The sequence below is a fragment of the Apteryx mantelli genome, chromosome 2, assembly GCF_036417845.1.
Source record: "Apteryx mantelli isolate bAptMan1 chromosome 2, bAptMan1.hap1, whole genome shotgun sequence".
NCBI classification, from domain to species: domain Eukaryota; kingdom Metazoa; phylum Chordata; class Aves; order Apterygiformes; family Apterygidae; genus Apteryx; species Apteryx mantelli.
The window spans coordinates 13,724,812-13,744,909 of NC_089979.1; positions in this window are offsets into that span (position 1 = coordinate 13,724,812).

The following is a 20,098-nucleotide window of genomic DNA, read 5'->3' on the forward strand; positions in this document are numbered from 1 at the left end:
ATGTAAGCTACTGAAGAGATGTCTTATGATATGACTAAGAATCAGTGAAAAGAAAGTGAAATGTCCTGTCTCCATTAGCAGATTCCTTACGTACTCACTCCCTTTCACAGAATCACAGAATGGTTGAGGTTGGAAGGGACCTCTGGAGATCATCTAGTCCAACCCCCCTGCTCAAGCAGGGTCACCTAGACCACGTTGCACAGGATTGCGTCCAGGCAGGTTTTGAATATCTCCAGAGAAGGAGACTCCACAACCTCTCTGGGCAACCTGTTCCACTGCTCTGTCACCCTCAAAGTGAAGAAGTTTTTCCTCATGTTCAGATGGAACTGCCTGTGTTTCAGTTTGTGCCCATTGCCTTGCGTCCTGTCGCTGGGCACCACTGAAAAGAGTCTGGTCCCATCCTCTCGACACCCTCCCTTCAGATACTTGTACACATTGATAAGATCCCCTCTCAGCCTTCTCTTCTCCAAGCTAAACAGGCCCAGCTCTCTCAGTCTTTCCTCATAAGAGAGATGCTCCAGTCCCCTAATCATCTTTGTAGCCCTGCGCTGGACTTGCTCCAGTAGTGCCACATCCCTCTTGTACTGGGGAGCCCAGAACTGGACGCAGTACTCCAGATGTGGCCTCACCAGGGCTGAGTAGAGGGGGAGGATCACCTCCCTCGACCTGCTGGCAACACTCTTCCTGATGCACCCCAGGATACCATTGGCCTTCTTGGCCACAAGGGCACATTGCTGCCTCATGCTTAACTTGGTGTCCACCAGCACTCCCAGGTCCTTCTCAGCAGAGCTGCTTTCCAGCAGGTCAACCCCCAACCTGTGCTGGTGCATGGGGTTATTCCTCCCCAGGTGCAGGACCCTGCACTTGCCTTGGTTGAACTTCATGAGATTCCTCTCCGCCCACCTCTCCAGCCTGTCCAGGTCTCTCTGAATGGCAGCACAGCCCTCTGGTGTATCGGCCACTCCTCCCAGTTTTGTATCATCAGCAAACTTGCTGAGGGTGCACTCTGTGCCTTCATCCAGGTCATTGATGAAGAAGTTGAACAAGACTGGACCCAGGACTGACCCCTGGGGGACACCGCTAGCTACAGGCCTCCAACTAGACTCTGTGCTGCTGATCACAACTCTCTGAGCTCTGCCATTCAGCCAGTTCTCAATCCACCTCACTGTCCACTCATCTAGCCCACACTTCCTGAGCTTGTCTATGAGGATGTTATGGGAGACAGTGTCAAAAGCCTTGCTGAAGTCAAGGTAGACAACATCCACTGCTCTCCTCTCATCTACCCAGCCAGTCATTCCATCTGAGAAGGCTATCAGACCGCTTAAGTATGATTTTTCCCTTGGTGAATCCATGCTGACTACTCCCGATCACCTTCTTGTCTTCCACGTGCTTGGAGATGGCCTCCGGGATGAGCTGCTCCATCACCTTTCCAGGGATGCAGGTGAGGCTGACTGGCCTGTAGTTGCCTGGGTCCTCCTTCTTGCCCTTTTTGAAGACTGGGGTGACATTGGCGTTCTTCCAGTCCTCAGGCACCTCTCCTGTTCTCCATGACCATTCAAAGATGATGGAGCATGGCTTAGCAATAACGTCTGCCAGCTCTCTCAGCACTCGTGGGTGCATCCCATCAGGGCCCATGGATTTGTGGGTGTCAAGTTTGCTTAAATGATCTCTAACCCGATCCTCCTCAACTAAGGGAAAGTCTTCCTTTCTCCAGACTTTCTCTCTTGCCTCCAGGGTCTGGGGTTCCTGAGGACTGGCCTGACCAGTAAAGACTGAAGCAAAGAAGGCATTCAGTAACTCTGCCTTCTCTGCATCCTTCGTCACCAGGGCACCCACCCCATTCAGCAAAGGGCCCACATTTTCCCTAGTCTTCCTCTTGCTACTGATGTATTTGAAGAGGCCCTTCTTGTTGTCCTTGACATCTCTTGCCACATTTAATTCCAAACAGGCCTTAGCCTTCCTCGTCGCATCCCTGCATACTCTGACAACGTTCCTATATTTCTCCCAAGTGGCCTGTCCCCCTTTCCACTTTCTGTATACTTCCTTCTTCTGGTTGAGTTTTGCCAGGAGCTCCTTGCTCATCCATGCATGTCTCCTGCCCCCTTTGCTTGACTTCCTACTCATAGGGATGCACCGCTCTTGAGCCTGGAGGAAGTGATGCTTGAATATTAGCCAGCTCTCTTGAACGCCCCTTCCTTCTAGGGCCCTAACCCATGGGATTCCTCCAAGTAGGTCCCTGAAGAGGCCAAAGTTTGCTCTCCTGAACTCTAGGGTTGTGATGCTGCTTATTGCCCTGCTTCCTCCTCACAGGATCCTGAACTCCACCATCTCATGGTCACTGCAGCCAAGGCTGCTCCTTCTCTTCTCTTCTAATACATAATTAAAAGCATTCATCCATGTTTGAAAGTGCTGATTCATTTTTACAAGATGAGTCATCACTTTCACTGTAGGCTGTCACTAAGACACCTTGCTGTCCTTACTAATGAATTGACACAACACAGTACAATGGCTCATCTGGGTGGAGCACCCTGTTCTCCATGACCAGTCAGACTGCATTCACATACAGCACTCCTCTCAAGTACTTCTGCCTTTCCCACAATTCCCAGATTCCCAGTAGAGCAGGTATAATTAGTCTCTGGCCCCTAGGAGGTATTTGCACCGTTTATATTTTTCATTTGTTCCAATGTGTTTTGAATGGTGTGGTCCTGCTCGGTGCACAGCAATGTTCACACTACTAGAAGAGCAGAAGTTACTTCCTTCTGCATTTTGACATCTCAGATCTCATGATGCAAGGTATCACTTTCTTCTGCCTTAGAACTGCTGTGGGATTTACTCTCAGCCTAGCGAGTCTGATGACAGAAGCGGCATAAGGGGCAATAGGGAACCTGACTTGGTCATACAGTTATCGGGATCTGTGTTTCTTCTGTTGACTATGGTTGTGCAAGGTCTGTATGTGACTCTCCATGTCTTGTTTTGTGCCATAAGTCACTGAAGATTTTTCCCTTCATCTTTCCCCCTCCAAAGGAAAAAGAAGTCATAAAAATTAACAACTCATGTAAAATAATGACTGTACTTGTCGACAGATCACATTTCCATCAATACAAACAGCTTTGAAGTTGCCATGAGAAGGATCTAGCTGAGTTCACAACCCTCTTGCTGTATATTGATAAGTTATCTTTGCTCAGAACAGTTATTATTCCTGGCTTACACTGATGCTGCCAGGGAGCAAACAAACCAGATGGCACATGTTTTCCAAGACCAATTCCAAATTAATATTACTCCACCCTTCTCTGCAGAATATTCAGGGGTAATACCAATGTGTTGGCAGGAGGAGAATAAACATTGAAATGCTAGTTACAGGCCTTTCTGGGATGGAGAAAGAAATTCCAAAAACTGAGCACAAGGACAGCAGTTTGCTAAACATTGCCGGGTGTTCTACAACTATTGAATTTTGACACAACTGAGAAACATAATGGAACTGAAAGCAAATTAGGACTGATATTCCTTAGTGTTTGTTCAAGGAATAAGAATTAAGGCTGTTCAAAATATTGTATCAAATCAGTGTGCCAGAAAATTGACTTTGACTAAGGGAAATGGCCACAAACATCAGTGCTGACAGCAGATGCTTTTTTATATTTCTATATCCATTTTTCTTTTTAACTGATATTTCTAAAGAATGGAGGTTTTCCTATTTTGACTGAAAAACCCATCATTCTGGTTAAAAAAAAAATTAAGACCATTGCCATAGTACCTCAACATACCCACTTCATCAACTTCAACCTACCCAGCTATTATGAGGGCCTTCTTTGGAGAAACACTCACACAGTCCCCACCTCTAACCCTCCTCCTAAAATAGTGAGCTGAACTGATTTATATAGGCATCCATCTCTCACAAAAGCCTTTTCTAGGAGATTAGTAGCTAATTAGTGCCAACTAGCCCACACCCCAGGTCTGAAATCCTCATCCACAACCTCCAAACACTTCCACAAGGAGAGGAAAGGTCTTTGCTTGGCTGCTCTTTCCCCTCCAGTAACCCTTTGCTTTGTCACTCAAATCCAGGAACTGCACAGTATGTATTTAGGTGACATCTATGCATTTGTAGACAACCTGAGCACTAAGTCTGGCATTCCCTTGTGATATCTGTGTGAGGTTTGAGCTGATTACCACAAGCTCCTGATCTCCCAGAGTCCCACTCACTCCAGTGGGACTCTGTATAGATGCAGAAGTCTGTCCTAAAAAGTTTCATCATGATTAATTGAGATATCACAAGGAAGCATTAGTCATTCAGCTTTGTAACTACCTCCCAAGAGAAGTGTCAGTTAAGTGAAGCTTAAAATTTAGAACTTATTCCTTCTTCAGCTCTATCACCAAGATGTAACACTATTGTTACTGAGCACAGTACTTGGCACAGCACAAGATTTGCAGGAACATACCAGTGTGCCAAGCCTCTTGAATGCAATATACAATGCCCTACCTCAGTACAACACTATTATGATAGCAGCACAGACCATCTGTGACAGCTGCTGTAGTTATATTATTGTGTTGCCATGATTTATCTGGGTTAGGTGAACTGCGGTCTACCACATTACATGATAGCAGCAATGACTGAAAACTTGAAGTGGGAAAAGTTTGATGTAGCTTCACCACCAAGTTGCTCTCACAAAGGAACTGAAGAGCGGTAGTGTGAACAAGTAGTGGTGAATAAATGATTGGTTCTTTATTGAAGCAATGGGGAAATAAATGTACTTCTTGGGCTTCTTCTGCTACAACAGATGAGGAGGAACAGTGACGGCAAAGACTTTCCATTCTTTGAGTTAAGTGATAGAGCCCATGATGAAAGGCTGCAGCTGCAGTGTGTGTCATCCTGCAGGCTCTCTAGCACAGGACCACACCTGGTGGCTGTACCCTACAGCCGTTTCTCTCCTCTGTGACCTGGTAGATTGAGTGCACCTCGTCAAAAGACCAAAGCAAGGACAGAACTGAACAGAGGCCACACGAGGCCCATGAACTCTGTCTCTATCTGCATGGGAGCATGAAGAGAAAATCAGTTGTGTGAGCCTCCTGTCAGACCGTCAGAGGCAAAACCCTCTCATTTCTCCCTGTCTTTCATTTCCAGAATATGGGCAGTGCTGCCTGTAACAACCCTCCCTTAACTCTGACCCGAAGTAAGCCAGACAGTTGCATACATTACATCATTATCCACAGACAAGCAAGATTCTCCATGTTCTAATCTTATATTTTTAATAAAGCCATCAATCCCCTACCAAGCAAGCAAAGCAAAGATTTGACGAGTAACTCTTATTTCCTCAGGACTGACTCACATGGTGTTTTGCCTCTGCAGAGAGGGCAAAATGTTCAGACATGAACTAATGCAACAGTTCCTGCAACTAATGGAACATGCCTACGTGGCCCTGAGCTCATGAAGACACTGGATATGGGTGGAGATTAGCTACAAACTGGGGGTGATGGGATGGAAGAGGACTGGTGAAGTACATATGTCTGGTTGTCAAGGAAGGAGACAAGAGCCTGTTACATAAAACAAGGAAAGCAGCATGGCTATTGGAATGGGGAAAGGTTATGAAGAGGAAAAGACCATCAAGTTGTGTGGAAAAGGCAGAGAGGAAAGGACCTTCCAACTCCACCTCGTCATGGCTCCTACACTTCTGATATTTAACATTTAAATATTCAGATGACTTTATTACTGGAAAATACACACTCATGGGCCTCTGCACCCTGTCCCCAAAGGGTTGTGGCCCTTTTAGCAGGCATCACTAGTTCCCCCTGCCAAGTACCAGGGTCGCTGCCAGCAGCATCAGCTCTTCCCTGCAGATGATGAGCATGCATGCTGCTGCTTAGTGGCATTGCAGGGTGCGCCCAGCCTAGGGGAAACCTGACCAATATTGGCAAGGCTTCAGGGACAGTGGGGATGCTTGGTTTGTCCTAGCTGTACCAGGCTGGAGAAAAAGTATCTCTCTCCCTCATGATTCCATAAAACATGTTCGGAAAGCAGAATGTGCTCATTGCTTTTCCTTTCTCACCTCACAGTTTGGACTCACACAACTCCCAAGAAACTGGCTTCCCTGAACATTGGACCAGTGGTGAATGCTCAGGGCTGAAAAGCTTTAGCCTTTTTCTCATTATTAATCAGCCTTACACATGGCACAAATTTTCTCAAGAAAGATCCCTACATATATTTCCTGCACAGCTGGTCAGTTAAGCCAGAACAGTTCCCCAAATGTATCAACAGATGTGTCTTTGCAGGCCTACAGAGTAACATCTTGGACATGACTATTTCATCTTCAAGGAAGCAAATCCCCTTTTAGAATTTTAGTTTAGATAAAAGCCTTTAGACTGGATTGATTTGGTTTCTCTCTAACAGTCGGCATCATCAGATCTGTAAGTGGTTAACTCATTCACTCCTGTGATGCCTTTTGGACCCTCAGTCTTGTTATTTCTTTGTGCTGTTAATAACCTGTTAACACTGGCAAGGAGCTGTGGGTGCCTAGGATTGTAATTCTCATGTGTTTGCTAGAGTGAAAGTCCAGAGAGCTTGTGCTGAGCTACAACAATAAAGTCCCTAAGCAATTAAAGAAATTCAATCAGTTCCACAAATATAGGGTGCAAGACCTCCTTTTGTTTGGGTTCTGGTAAGTATTTTCATTTCTTTATTGAAGAGAACACAGTGGTCAAATGGTTAAGCTGTCTGCCTTAAGAAAATGTTTATTAGTGGAACTGCAGCTGCTAAAGTTACACCTGAGTAAAATCCCTACTATTCTGGCCCAAATCAAAGTCTAATTTAACAAATTCTATCTTCTGATTCCACTGACAGTTCCTAGCAAATATTAGCAGACATCCAGTTTTCTCAGGCAATGCAGATTGGCCAGCTACACTCATTACAAACCTATTTACACGCACTGAAAAAGATGCGCTTCACTTTTCCCAATATCCTAAATAGATTTAAAAAAATGCTTTAGTAGGATTCAGATTCTAGCTGCTGGGCACTTCCCTGTCTTTGCTGCAAAATGTCAAATGCTTGGGACAGAGTTCAATACCTAGCAATCCACCTCAGGACACCACAAGCATGCAGAATATCACAAGTTAGCCATCCAAGATTAATATGATAATATCCACTTCTCCAGGTGAAAGAGTCATACTTCACAGCCCACCTTCTTATGCTATTTAGTCATTAAAAAAAAAAAATCTGAGAGGGCTTCCTCTTAAGTGCCTCTAATTCCCTCTGCAAGTTATCACTGACGTTCAAATCTGAAGACTTATACAACTGTTTTATTGTAGTTCTTGGAACCAAACCCTTATGCATCACAGCTTTTGTGCAATACGTATATGCTAAAGTAAAATTAATATCCTCTGTTTAGTCTGAATTTATTGGCTAAATGCCTAGAGTGACTAAGGAAAGCAACTAGCATTTACAGAACAAAGCTGGAATTAATTCTGCTAGGGAAATTGACTGTTTGTGTTGAGAAAAGGGGTGTGAGAGGTGTAAAACAATGGAACTTTCTCTATCCACAAATCCAGAATTGCTCTGTGTAAACTGAGGCCTGGGAGGTGGGGTGGAGAGGAGATAATATGTAATAGCTCAGAGAATAAAGGATCTGATCCAAACTTCTTGACTGCCAGTTGAAGTCATTACTTTTGTGTCAGTGGAGTTTGGATAAGGTCTGAACACTTGGTGCTGTTAACAGTTATTGGGCCAAATTCCATTCTTATTCATTCCAGTGTAAAACTGGAATAACTCCACTAGAATACAGCCAGATATGCTTCTTACCGTGGGGCAAACAAAGAGTAGCTCCATAGTAAGCAGTGCAGCTGCACACGCCTGAAAAAAAAGCATACTCCACCTCATCAGTTCAGAGTGAAGAAAAGGAAGAAATTGCTTGGCTTATCCAATATAAACCTATTTAATGTTTTGGTCAATTTTTTAAACATAGGAACTTAATTTAAGGGTTTTCATAGCACTGATTATAAGACTGTAGTGAAGGCCACCTCATTGCAACCTATGGATTTTTGCTACAAATCCAGTAGCAAGAAAATCTCACAAACTCAGAATTGGAAAAATGTTTGAAATAGAAGGACTAATTAAGTGCTGCTAATACTTAAGTAGCTCAGAGTTGAAAGCTTTCAGGTTATGCAGCGTTCAACAGGGGGATAATCAATGTTATGATTGAACTTGGAAATAGTTGAACTTGCAGGAATATGGTAAAAATTAGAGGACACTTATATTGCCCTGAAACCAAAACTTAATCACCGTTCCTATAGTAAATCTTTCCAAAAGTTAATCCCATCAATCAAAGCTTTGAGTTACGTTCCTTTCGAGTAAAACAATGCTAGAAACATGCCTTCAAATAGTAACAATATTGAAGAGGCTAGCTGTTGAAGAATAATTGCCATACAAGATAAAACAAACAGTGGTACATACAGGTCTCGGCATTAAGAGAGATTGACTCAAAAAATGCAGTGATTCTGGTAGTTATTTATTGTGCAATATTTATTGTATCAGAATGTTTCCCTAGATTTAACAACTGAGCATTTAAATTAAAGTATAACACTTATCTGCTTGCTATAAAGAAAAGATAGAACCAGCAGATATCAAGCAAATGGGTAACACGTAAACAGAAAATTAGAAAATTAATCACAGTAATATCTCTAACTTCAATCACTTAAAAAACAGCAGCTTAAGATTGTTTACTAAGAAATTGCATAGAATAATGATTTTTATGCACGAATGAATATAACTTACAATAGATACCTTACAGAAATGGACAGCTTGATTACTTTTTTCATTTGATAAAGTTATCCCTTAATCAAACATATATATATATATATATGTATATAATATATTCTTGTATGGTAATATGTAATATCTTGATGGCATTGGTTTGTTTCTAAGAACAATAACAACCAGTAATGATGACACATGAGCTTATTGTTGAAAGAATAGAAAATTGGCTAAAAAGATCTCATAGAAATTTGTTTAAAAACGTCCTTCAACGCTTAGAAGAGCTGAAAAACAAAATCTCAGTGAGTTTTATGGCCCAAAAAGGAAAACAAATCTGAAGGAAAGTTTTATCTCCTTGTGCACAGCTTACGCAGATCATAAGATTTAATACATCATTAAGCCTTGGCACTGTAGTTAATAAAACTGCTGGGGACCATCTTTCAGTTGTCAGCAAGATACTGTGTAAATGCAGTTATTAAAAAACAGTAACTATTTCTAGATCCCCAAAATGATGATTATTAGGTGTCATGTCATTCATTATCAGTAGTTTGTAATGATGTTTATGATGATGATAATTTGATTCCTACTTCTCTTCAGCTCTATTCAATAAGTCTGTAATTACTGATATGTCTATTACAAAAGTAAATGCTAGTATTAAATATTAATAAACCCCATTTTATATGTTTAAAGTTATTAATAATACATGATACTAGTAAATCAAAGCCTTGTTTTAAACCAGATTTACTTAGCAAGTTGGTACTTCTGTGTCCTTTTAACGCCTCACCAGATTGCCATAACTGCAGTTGCTTCAAAGGTAAAAGGAATCTTGATTGTTGCACAGCCAGTTCAAAAATACTTACAGCCATAAATGAAGTGTATTTTACAGTGATTCATTACTAATACAGGTTCTTTTAAGCAGTCCCCAGTAGCTAATATGATTTTCAGTACAATGCTCCACCTTTTAGTTGTTCTTCAGGTGTCACAAGTGGTACTAATCATATCATCGTCACAGCTGGCTTACCAAATGAAGCAGAAGACTTTACAGCTAGAGGACTTTACAGCAGTGATAACCCTTGCATGGGCCGTGGTGGCAAGGGCACATCTAGGTTTTGGGCATGAGCGCTGCCCCCGAGGAGGAGTGTAGCCCTGCCAATGGCCACGGCTGCCTGGGCAGGGGTGTGAGTGGAGGCTTGGGCTTTACAACAGACTCTTAGCCTAAGCATAATGAGGTTATCGATGACATAATAATATCAAGGCATCAAGGAAGGAACCTGCAACCTCAGCCCAGTGCCTGTAACACAAGGCCCAGTTTAGTGCAGCGCTGCTGTACTGAGAGAATTTTTGCTAGGTGTGAGAAGATACAGGCATTAAAGCCAGGCAAGACAAGAAAAATAAAACCACAGACAGAAGTGTAACTGTTGACATAGCAATAGGCTGCAGCAAGAATTAAGAGGAAAAATACTGAGATGAGAGGCATACAACCCCAAGGAAAAAACAAACTTGAAAGATGTCAGCTCAGCCCCATCAAGGATCTTGCTGTTCCTAGGAGCAGCAGAGGCTGGCCTTCCCCTGGTTTGCTATCATTACATGTTCCTGTTCTGCCACATTATTCATGTACAGCATACAGCTTTTTTCTTCCATTTTTGCTGTCAACAAAAAAAACTGTTTGCGACTGAGCTCATGATCGTTACTTGGCATAGTGTTAACTTTTACCTTGTCTTCCTATGCAAAGTCCTGAGCTAATTTTCATTTATTAAACTGCTTCAGCAGAGTAGTGTCTGCATTTATTGCCATACCAGTAGTTTGCACATAGAACTTGTTTCTAAAAGATTTACTGAGCACCCCAAATATTCTTTCTTTACTGTTTTGATTGCAAGCCCTGTCCACATAAGTAATCAATATCTCCAATCCATTCTTCTTTGTGAAAGTGTCCAATTCCTTTTAGCACCTCCAGACAGCTCACGCTCATTTGATTTAGATTTTTCTTCCTGAAAGGCTGTAGAAATGTCATTAATTTCAGCCAGAGATTTATTTATTATGGTTATCTTTATTATATGAATTGTGGGAAAGTTTAGCAACTGCAGCCATTCTTCAAACCATTTTCATTCATCTCTGAGCATTATAAAAAAGAGAGGTTATAATACTTTGTAGCACAGACTAAGTTAGCTGGAAGAAGATCTATGATCAAGTCATGGAAGCTTAAGAAGTTGCTGTGCATCATCTGAGCAATGGTAACTATCCACATGCGTAGTTTTAGCTGTGGCAAAAAAAAGGGGGAATTATTATAGGAACTAAAAACATCAGCTCCTTGCTGTTAGGCTATTATATTTCTTGAAAGTTAGAAGTATGTGTGCAGACATTTGACATCAAACAGCTAGCCTGCAGGAACTTATTAAACTATGATAACACAATGGAGGTGTTTCAGGCTTAAGCTAGATGTTTCATCTATTTATTTTGATGAGACACACCAATCTTGACGTGAGCGTCTTACCAGTGTATGCTATCATTTTTAAACATTCAAATATACTACAAAGATCATCACCATATCTGCATAACTCAGGAAAAGCTTTATTTAATAGGTATGAATTCAAAGAAAATTCGGAGTCAATACATTTTGCAGAGCGAGCCTATAATATACATATAGGTAAAATTTGTTGTATCTACATTAAAATTTTAAAAGGAAATGCTGTGATGTGAACATATACACAAAACACAAAGTTCAGCCATAACGCAATATCTCATTATTGCTGTTTACCTGGACTGTGAATAATGAGTTTGTTGCTTTGCAAACACAGAGGGAGAAGTGGGTCCGAATGAGGCACAGTTTCAGCGGTGCCTGAAGAATTCAGAAACACTTGTCAGACTGATTCAGTTCTTAAAGAAGGCCCAGAATTGAGAAGGGGGTTGTTTAGCCTACCTCAAGAAAGGATAAGCATGAAGATGCACTTGCTAATCAAAGATGACAGCAGTAGGTGGATACTGGAGATAACTGTGATCACGCTGAGGTTTTTTGTAGGGGACTCAGAGGCAAGACCCAGAGGGCACGGCTGGGCGCAGGAAGGCACAGGTAGGGCTGCATTGCCGGGCTGAGCCCGATATGGGAGGCGGGAGGAAGGTGACAGCAGTCGTGGTTTCTTTATGGTCTAAGAATAAAAAAGCTTGGCTTCTGTAGAAAGTGGTATGGTTTGGGGAGCAGGAGATGGAGATCACCTTTTAGTCAGATCTTTGTTTAGACTGTGAGGTGGTCCTAATACTGCCTTTGAAGACATTTTGGGCTGCAAAGCAGTTTGCTTTTCCCAGGCCTCCCTTCTTCCCTGGACTCCCTTTTAGAAGACTATGTTTTTGCTTCAGCAAAAACAAACAGCAATTAAGTTCAGGTAACACTAAGTGTCTGACCTGAATCCACAAACACAAGGGATCTTTTGAATTGAAGCTGGAAACCTCATCCCTAAGTCAATTGTCTGGGTATTGCTGCAAATGTCGAGTGTGAGATCAACTAACAGACAGAGACACGGGTAATTGTATAAAGAAAACAAGGTATGGAGTTTGACAGAGGATGGCGTTTGAACTTTAACTCTGTAACTCTGTTAATTCTGGTTTTTGTTGATTTAAAAGAATACTGCATCTCCTATGCTTGTTGAACCATCCTGAAGGGATAGATAGTAATATAATCTTTTCCCAGCTCAACAAACAAACTGTAATACCCAGCTTTGAGAACTTAAGAAGTCCCTCTTCAGGTGTTAACAGTTCAAACAAAAGGTCAAGTCTTAAAAGGTGAGTTTATATTGGTCTATTTACTGTAATTTGCATAGATACAATGCAGGGAGAACTTTTCTTTATGCTGCAGGAAGCAAGGAGTTTACATCAAAGAGCACTGAAAGGTGTTCTGTATGTTCAGAGAGCAAGAAACCCCTTTGGTCTACATATCTGGATGGAAATCTCATGAAAACAGGCTCTTCCATAACATTTCCAGTCATTTCTAATCCTAGCTGGCTCAGAAACATCAGAGTGATAACATTTCTGAAGTTATTTCAGTAGCCCTGGTTTTGGTCAAAGCCAGGAAGCATGCAAACTTTACAAACAAACAGAAGTTTAAGAGACAGAGAAAGCCTCGGAAGAAAGGCTTACCTCAGATTTAGCTCATGTATGGGTAAAAATTTGAAACAATTCTCCTTTTATAATTTTAATAAAAATGCTTTGTACTTTCATCCCAGAATCATGTACCCCAAGGCCTCACCCATGCTTCAATTTTTAAAATATGTAACTCTGTAAGTATGGAGTTTCTCACTGCTATGGTTAAATCTACTTTTTAAGCTGCTGTACCTTCACAAGGCATTTTGTGCTAACACAGATTTTCTTGTTTCACCAAACCAAAATAAAGTAGACTTAGCTTTTCTCATTTTGAATGTGCTGGAGTGGCTAAAGAAGGCAAATATTTTAACACACAGAAGACTTTCTACGAGAAGAAAAACAATGAGAAAAGTGAGTGTTCTTCTCTTACCATGTTGCTCGGACACTGGCGCTTTCTCAAACATCAGGGGTGCAGGAGGTGTTGCATTGTGTTCCCTTCTCTCTTATTCACACACATACGCTATCAGCAATAGACTCCAAAGAGCATCTTGTGCATATCTGTGTTCTCACTGTTCTTTGATTTTATCCTTTGTTCTTGCCTGACCTTGGGAACTTCGAATATAATTCACTGTTTATTATCTCATAACTTATTTTTACTCATCTCAGGCTTGTTCGAAGCTTTGAAATCAATCCATTTGCTTCACAGCGCAGTCTGTGTTGGTACCATAAAAAGCCCTAAGACAATGGTATTCTACATTAAATGACCAATTAACTCTCATTTTCTTGTTTTATTGAAGTCTAGAGGTCAGTATGGCAGATGCAGTGATATCCAGCAGTAGGCACATAAAAACATTCAGGCCATCTTTTTTTAAGCTTTAGCCTGCTGGTTTGTGATTTCATTCAGAAATGGCAAGACTAACAATAGAATGAGTATGCCCAACCCACATCAGTCCAGTCAAGAGAGAAGATAATTGCTTATGGCACATAATCATGACGGTTTACGCCTCACAACAGTTTTCCATGTACTTCAGAACAGATCAAATTGCAGTGGGCAGCCCAGCATTGAACTTCTCAGTAAAGTATCAGTCTAAAGAAAACAGAGATGTTTGCCATTACTCAGTGGTATTGTTTATCTAGCCCCTAGAATAGTCTACTCTTGAATCTAAATGACAAAATACTGCCAGGAAGAAGTAAGCCACAGAGTCCAACAAGTCACGAATATTACAAAACTCCAAAGATTTGTTTGAAGTCCCTTCATTAAAGCATAGAGATAAGAGAACATTACAAAGGAGAAACACTGCTGGTTTGTGACCAGAGCAGGAAACTGGGCGTATGGCTGTGGAAATTCTTCCCGATACATGCAAAGAGCCTTAAATTCCTATTGGCTTCAGCAGACACTGGTGGAGCTCACCTCTCAGCAAGGCAACGCCTTTAGTGGGTCACATAACTGCTCTATGTTTCATCTGTCAAGCCAGTAAGATGAGCATCTCAAAGACAGAAGGGTGTTGTGAAATAAAAGTGCTTAATATTTGCAAAGCACTTTGTGATCTTTGGATGGAAAGTGTAAAACATTATTGCTGATGAAAGGTGACAGAATCTCTCCTTTCTACAAGTCAAATTGTATCCTGTTCTTCAGAAAGCCTCACAATGCACTCCATGGATCAATTCACAGAATAGAGTTCAACCCAGACTGAGTAAAACTGGCAAAATATCTTAACACAATATCTAATTACAACCCTCCCCCTCCACAACTCCCCCCTCCCTCCCAGTTTTAATTAGGGTTGCTCTAAATGCAACTTAATAAAGCAGAGATGTGCCTCGATATATACATGTTTAAAGCGCTCAGATCTGTTTGTAATTAATACAGTTGGTAGGTACGTGGATGTTTCCCACTCACATGAGTAAAGTGTTTTGTTGGATTTGGATTTATTGTTCATTTAAGACCTCATCTGAATCACCCGGCTCTTGCATGGTCTAGAATTCCTCAGAGAGAATTCCTCGAACTAGAATTCCCGAGTTTGGGAGTCAGTGATTATTGGCAAGCCATGTACAAATAAGGAGATCTGAACCTAATAAGGGTGAGTAAATTGAAAGCAAATTTTCCAAAGGTAGTTTGCTTTTAAAGTAAAAACCATGAGACTAATAGTGCTTTTTTCTTTTAAGACCTACATAAGATGTAGCTTGTAACTTCTATAGCATGTGCTTGAGCTCCATCTACATCTTTCTGGCTTAGAAAAAACAAGCAAGAGAAACTTCATGTGAAAGAAACATGATCCCATACCCCCTTGAGGTACCTGGCCACTCCACAGTAGGCAAGAGACACCTCTGAATGATCCATGTTCTGGTGACAGCTATGACCATCCTCTTCTCATTGCATCCCGCTCACCAGTTCTCATCCACACTTAGGCAAATCTCATGGGTAGGAAGGTTATTCTGATGCCCAAGGAGGATAGTCATCCCTGAGCTCCACTCCTCTCTGGAGGTAATCAGCTAACCTCCCTGACTGCCCTGTCCACCACTAGCAGAGCCCTCCAGTAGGTGCTTCTGCTCGCAGTGGCCAGTCACAGCCCTGTTTGTGACCGGTCCTTCCCTTACCACCACTCTCGACTGGCAACTTCTGCTGGCAGTGTTTGCTGCTGGCTGTTCCTGCTGACTGTTCTCAGTAGTCGTTCCAATGAGGTATTGGCCTAAGTAATCTTCCCTGGCACCTGTTTGCCACTTCGTCTGCTAATTTGCTGGCTGCTGTTCTGGTCTGTAGGGGAGGCTCTTACAACAACCCCTGCGGTGACCCAATTCTCTTATTAGGGTTTGGTGACAAGCCAAATCCACACACTCCTCACTCCCCCAAAACAAGACATCCTTCCAGCAATCTTTCTCGTCCTTTGAAACTTTAAAATTGCTCAGTGCCTTCCCTCTTTGTCCACCATTTCAACATAGCTCGACGTATACTTTCCCCAATGTGTAGAAAAATATTGTATTTTCTCCCCCTTTAAAATATGGCTGTTCTTAAAAGAAATGTTCTCAAATACTAAAAACTATGCACATATATGATACCTCCTTCATCCTATTCCATCAGCATCTTCCAGACTCTTTCCTTTAACTGTAGGTAGATACCAACCAAGTGTATCTCCCTCTCTCAGTACTCAGTGCGCCTCCTCAGCCTTCAGATCAGCAGACCTATCCCATAAATGTCATTGTTAGCGTTGTTTTTTGCAGATGTTGCTTTGATTGTTATTATTATGTTACTATGTTATCCTTCTAATGAATTATTATTTGATGCTGTAAGATCCTTCAATGGACAATGTTATGTATATGCAAAATGTTGCCAAAATTATCAATCTCTCATTCAGATTAGAACTCAAGAGCTTCTAAGAAATAATATGAATTTTGTTTGCAGAGCCAAAAATAGAGGCTTCCACTGTGCAACCAAATCATTCAAGGATTAGAGATATAAAAGTTTACTCCCTTCCATGACACAACTCACTACACAGTGGTTGCTTCAATTGCATGGGCTAGGAATCATTAGTTGTAATTGCAGTGTCTTGCTTTATTTCTGAGAAAAATGGAAGAGTAGGCAGAATTCTATGTGGACCTTGACAGTAAACATTGAAAAGTTAAACATTTTGTTCAGGCCAAAAGAGACAACAGAAAGAATTGCGGCAAAACTTTGTTTGACAAGAGCCTAACAGTTTGCAGAAAACACATACAGCAGTAAATGCTAACTAATCTGTCAGATGTATCAAAAAAAAATCAAAGCTTATTACAAAATATGTTCAGATAAAGAGTCAATAAAAATGTTCAATGGTGTTAGACACAGAGCAGTCCACTGGGGAATTTCCATAAAAAACACATCCGTTTGGTAACAACTCTCCATCAACAGCTACTTTTGGGAATCTGCCAGTTGACCAGATCTTAATCCATTTAACATGTGATATACTCACATTTTAAATGCTACGGTTCTAAACTAACTGACTTTGCAGAGGTGTAACTATGCTAAATCTGAACAGTTAAGTTTATTAGCCAACATGTAATCTCATCAAAACAAGAAATATTAGAAACCCATTTCCAAACAAAATCATGTTGATTGATATTAATTATACCGCTGTTCTATAATTCTTTATTCATTGATCCTATATCTGCTTCACCATTATTTTGCCCTGGGAATGACAGTTAGCTTCAATTTATAACTGAAATACTACGAAAATATAAAAACTCTTTTGAAAATGACTGAGCAGAAGAAAAACATTGACAGAATCTTTACAGAGGATGCTCAACAACAAACTTGGCTGGTCTCTGTCAGGGATGGTTTAAGGGTAGTAAATAATACTGCAGGCAAGGGGCAAAGTTTTTCACACAAAGGGTAGCAGGATCATGAGTCATCAGAGTAGTACTTCTTGCATCTTCTTTGTATTACAGTTTCTCAGGAGATAGTTTTTATGACTCATTTTTTCTCCCTCTTTCATTATTTATTCTATTTTTGGTATAAATTACACAGTCGTTATTAATACAATTTAGATGTTTCAGATCTATATTTAGAATTTTATTTTAAACTGTCTGTTAAAAGCAAAATTTTATTCTGCACCTTAAGAAAAAAATAGCTCTAGCACTGATTGGGTGCTACCTACAAGACTCTAGCGGGGATGAAAATGGTTTGTGATTACTTATGGGTAGATTCTTCACACACTGAGGTCCAGGGCAGTGACGGTGTTCTCCCCTGGGGGGAATTTTATAATGATTTTGATGCAATAGATAAATCCAGAAAGGTGAAAATGTTGATGTAGCCTTTTCCCTGTGCAGCATTAAATAGTTAAACATGGCACTGTATTTCAAGTATTATGGCCTTGACCTACTGAGTTCCATGGCAAAAATCAACATTAAAAACATTTACAGCTTTTGATAAAGATGCAGGAGAAAGAATGGTAGGGGGAATGTTAAAACCTTGATTATATGCAGTCCTAACGCATTTATTCCTTTGCTCACTTTTCTTTCTGCCATAGAAAATTTGTATGAGGACACAGTTGACTCTTGCCTCATTATACATTTTCTTATATAGTGTTAAGGATGCTAAACTATCCTCCTGAGGAGAAAAAGACAAAATAATGAAACTGGCTGGAACTGTGATCCTTTTGGTATGAGAACTTGGTGCTTCCTTTCAGACAAATGCCCCAAAAAGGAGGATGCAAATAGCATCTCAGGTGGAATGTGCAATTTTCATTTCCAGTGAGGAGATTTTCTGCATGCTGCAGAGAGAGAGGTGCAGAATATGTTTTTTTCCAGATCCTCTGAGGCCCGACAAGCTCATATTAGGCATTAGGCATTTTAAGACCCTGCTGACTCCCTGACTCTTTAGTCGAGCGGGTTTTCTCTTACTATCAGAGTGATGAAGGCATAAATAGCATCAGAGTGACCTTTATTGAGAAGGATATGACCAGAGATGGTAGCCAAGGTGGTGGAGGTCAATCTACCACCATTCTCATCTTTTCTCTGAAGGATCCCAGAGGAAGCATGGGGCAGAATAGCTCATTCCGTCATTATTTTGCCAAAAAGCCTAATTCCTGACAAACCAATTTTGGCCCATTTAGCTCTGATTTCATCAGTTTGTTTACAGTGATCTTAACAGTTTGGTGATGGTAACAGTTCCAGCGAGCCTTCTTGCTTCTCTTTTTTTTCTGTTAATAACCATTTTAACAGGTTATGAACATTCTCCCCTTTTCCAGCAAAGAAGATTATAACTGAGGGAGGCCAGAAAGACTCTCGTTCTTATAGGAGTTTTACTATTGTATATGGGAAATTTAACTATGAGAAAAGACCACAGATAAGCAGACTAAATAGTTGGAAATTGTTATTGATGCCTGAGCACATGTGATTTTGCTTTCTTGTCTGAACAGCTTGCAAAGAATGAATGACAGTTCTTTGACAGTTTTGTTCAAAGGAAGATATGTATTGACCTGAAGAGGGGAAAAATCAAGTCACCCCACATGAACACATTGAGAGTAGGAAAACTAATCCAACTAAAATGACATCTAAGTCGGTCTGTGCTCCTAAATGGGCAATCCCAGCCTGCTCAACATCCTCAATTTCTGGACATCTTCTGTCCTGTTCTCATTTTTGATTTGAAAATCCTTCAGAAGGGAGAGTCTGCCAGGCCTAGCAGCACGCTTGAATGGGAATAAGTGAAATTGATATATTTAAAAAAATCTCCAGCCCTTTCAGACAGAGGAACAGGCTCAGGAAGGTGAAGTGTCTTTCCCAAGCACAAAACTGGGGGCAGAACCTAGATCTCTTTTGCTGTATGGTAGTGATCCACTGAAGACAATTTACCAGCCATGGAAAAAGGAGCTGTTTTTCACAGAGAGATGTGGATAAACAAGTTGTGTTCACACACACCTTCATGCATGGATGGTCTAACTGAAGTCATATAAATGATTCATAACACATCATCAACACAAATGGGCTGTACTGGGTCCTTGCTTTAAAAACAACTATTTTCTCATTCCCACATATGACACTGATGCTGCTGTCATGAGAAACTAACATGGCAGATTTTAAACAACAGAGATTTTTAAAAATGAGACAGTGAATGGGAAACTGGAAAACCTTTGCAATACAAGCGATTTTATGGTTGAGGAGTGAATATATATTTATAGTGCTTGAGGATATCCAGGGGAAATAGTCTGGCTTGTTAGCACCTAATCAGGGGAATTCACATTGGACTGATAAAATAAAAAGGGGAATCTTGTTAAAGTACTGGAAGTTGATGGAGTGTTTTGTTACTGATAGTCTCATTCTCAGCAAGACTAACAATGTTTGTACAATCTAATTATAGGGGAAATTGGATACATAATATTATCATGTCTAGGAATGGGGGACTCATGATGAGTTAGGAGAAGTTTTAAGAGGTTAGGCAGGAAAATGTTGATTAGTAGCACCCACATGACTTAGAAGGTTTGAACTTTTACATTTAGGAGCAGGGAAATTTATAAAATGATTTAACAGAAGAGTTTTGGCTCCCTGGAGCTGTTATTGTTCCCTTTTCTTTAGAAGAGATTTAGAGGAATATTGATCCAGCATGGGCAGAGGAAGCAGGGTGAACATTGCACTAGCTTTTTATTGCTTATTTGTACTCCTTCAGAATTTGTTGGGTAGGGCACATGGTAGATTAGTTATCTACATTTGGCATCACTTGAGAAAGGGGAGATTAAGAACCATCTTCCTGAAAATAAAATATATTCCATAAAGATCACAGATTCTACCCTCTTTATATATATGTGTTTACAGCAGTCAGATATGGTA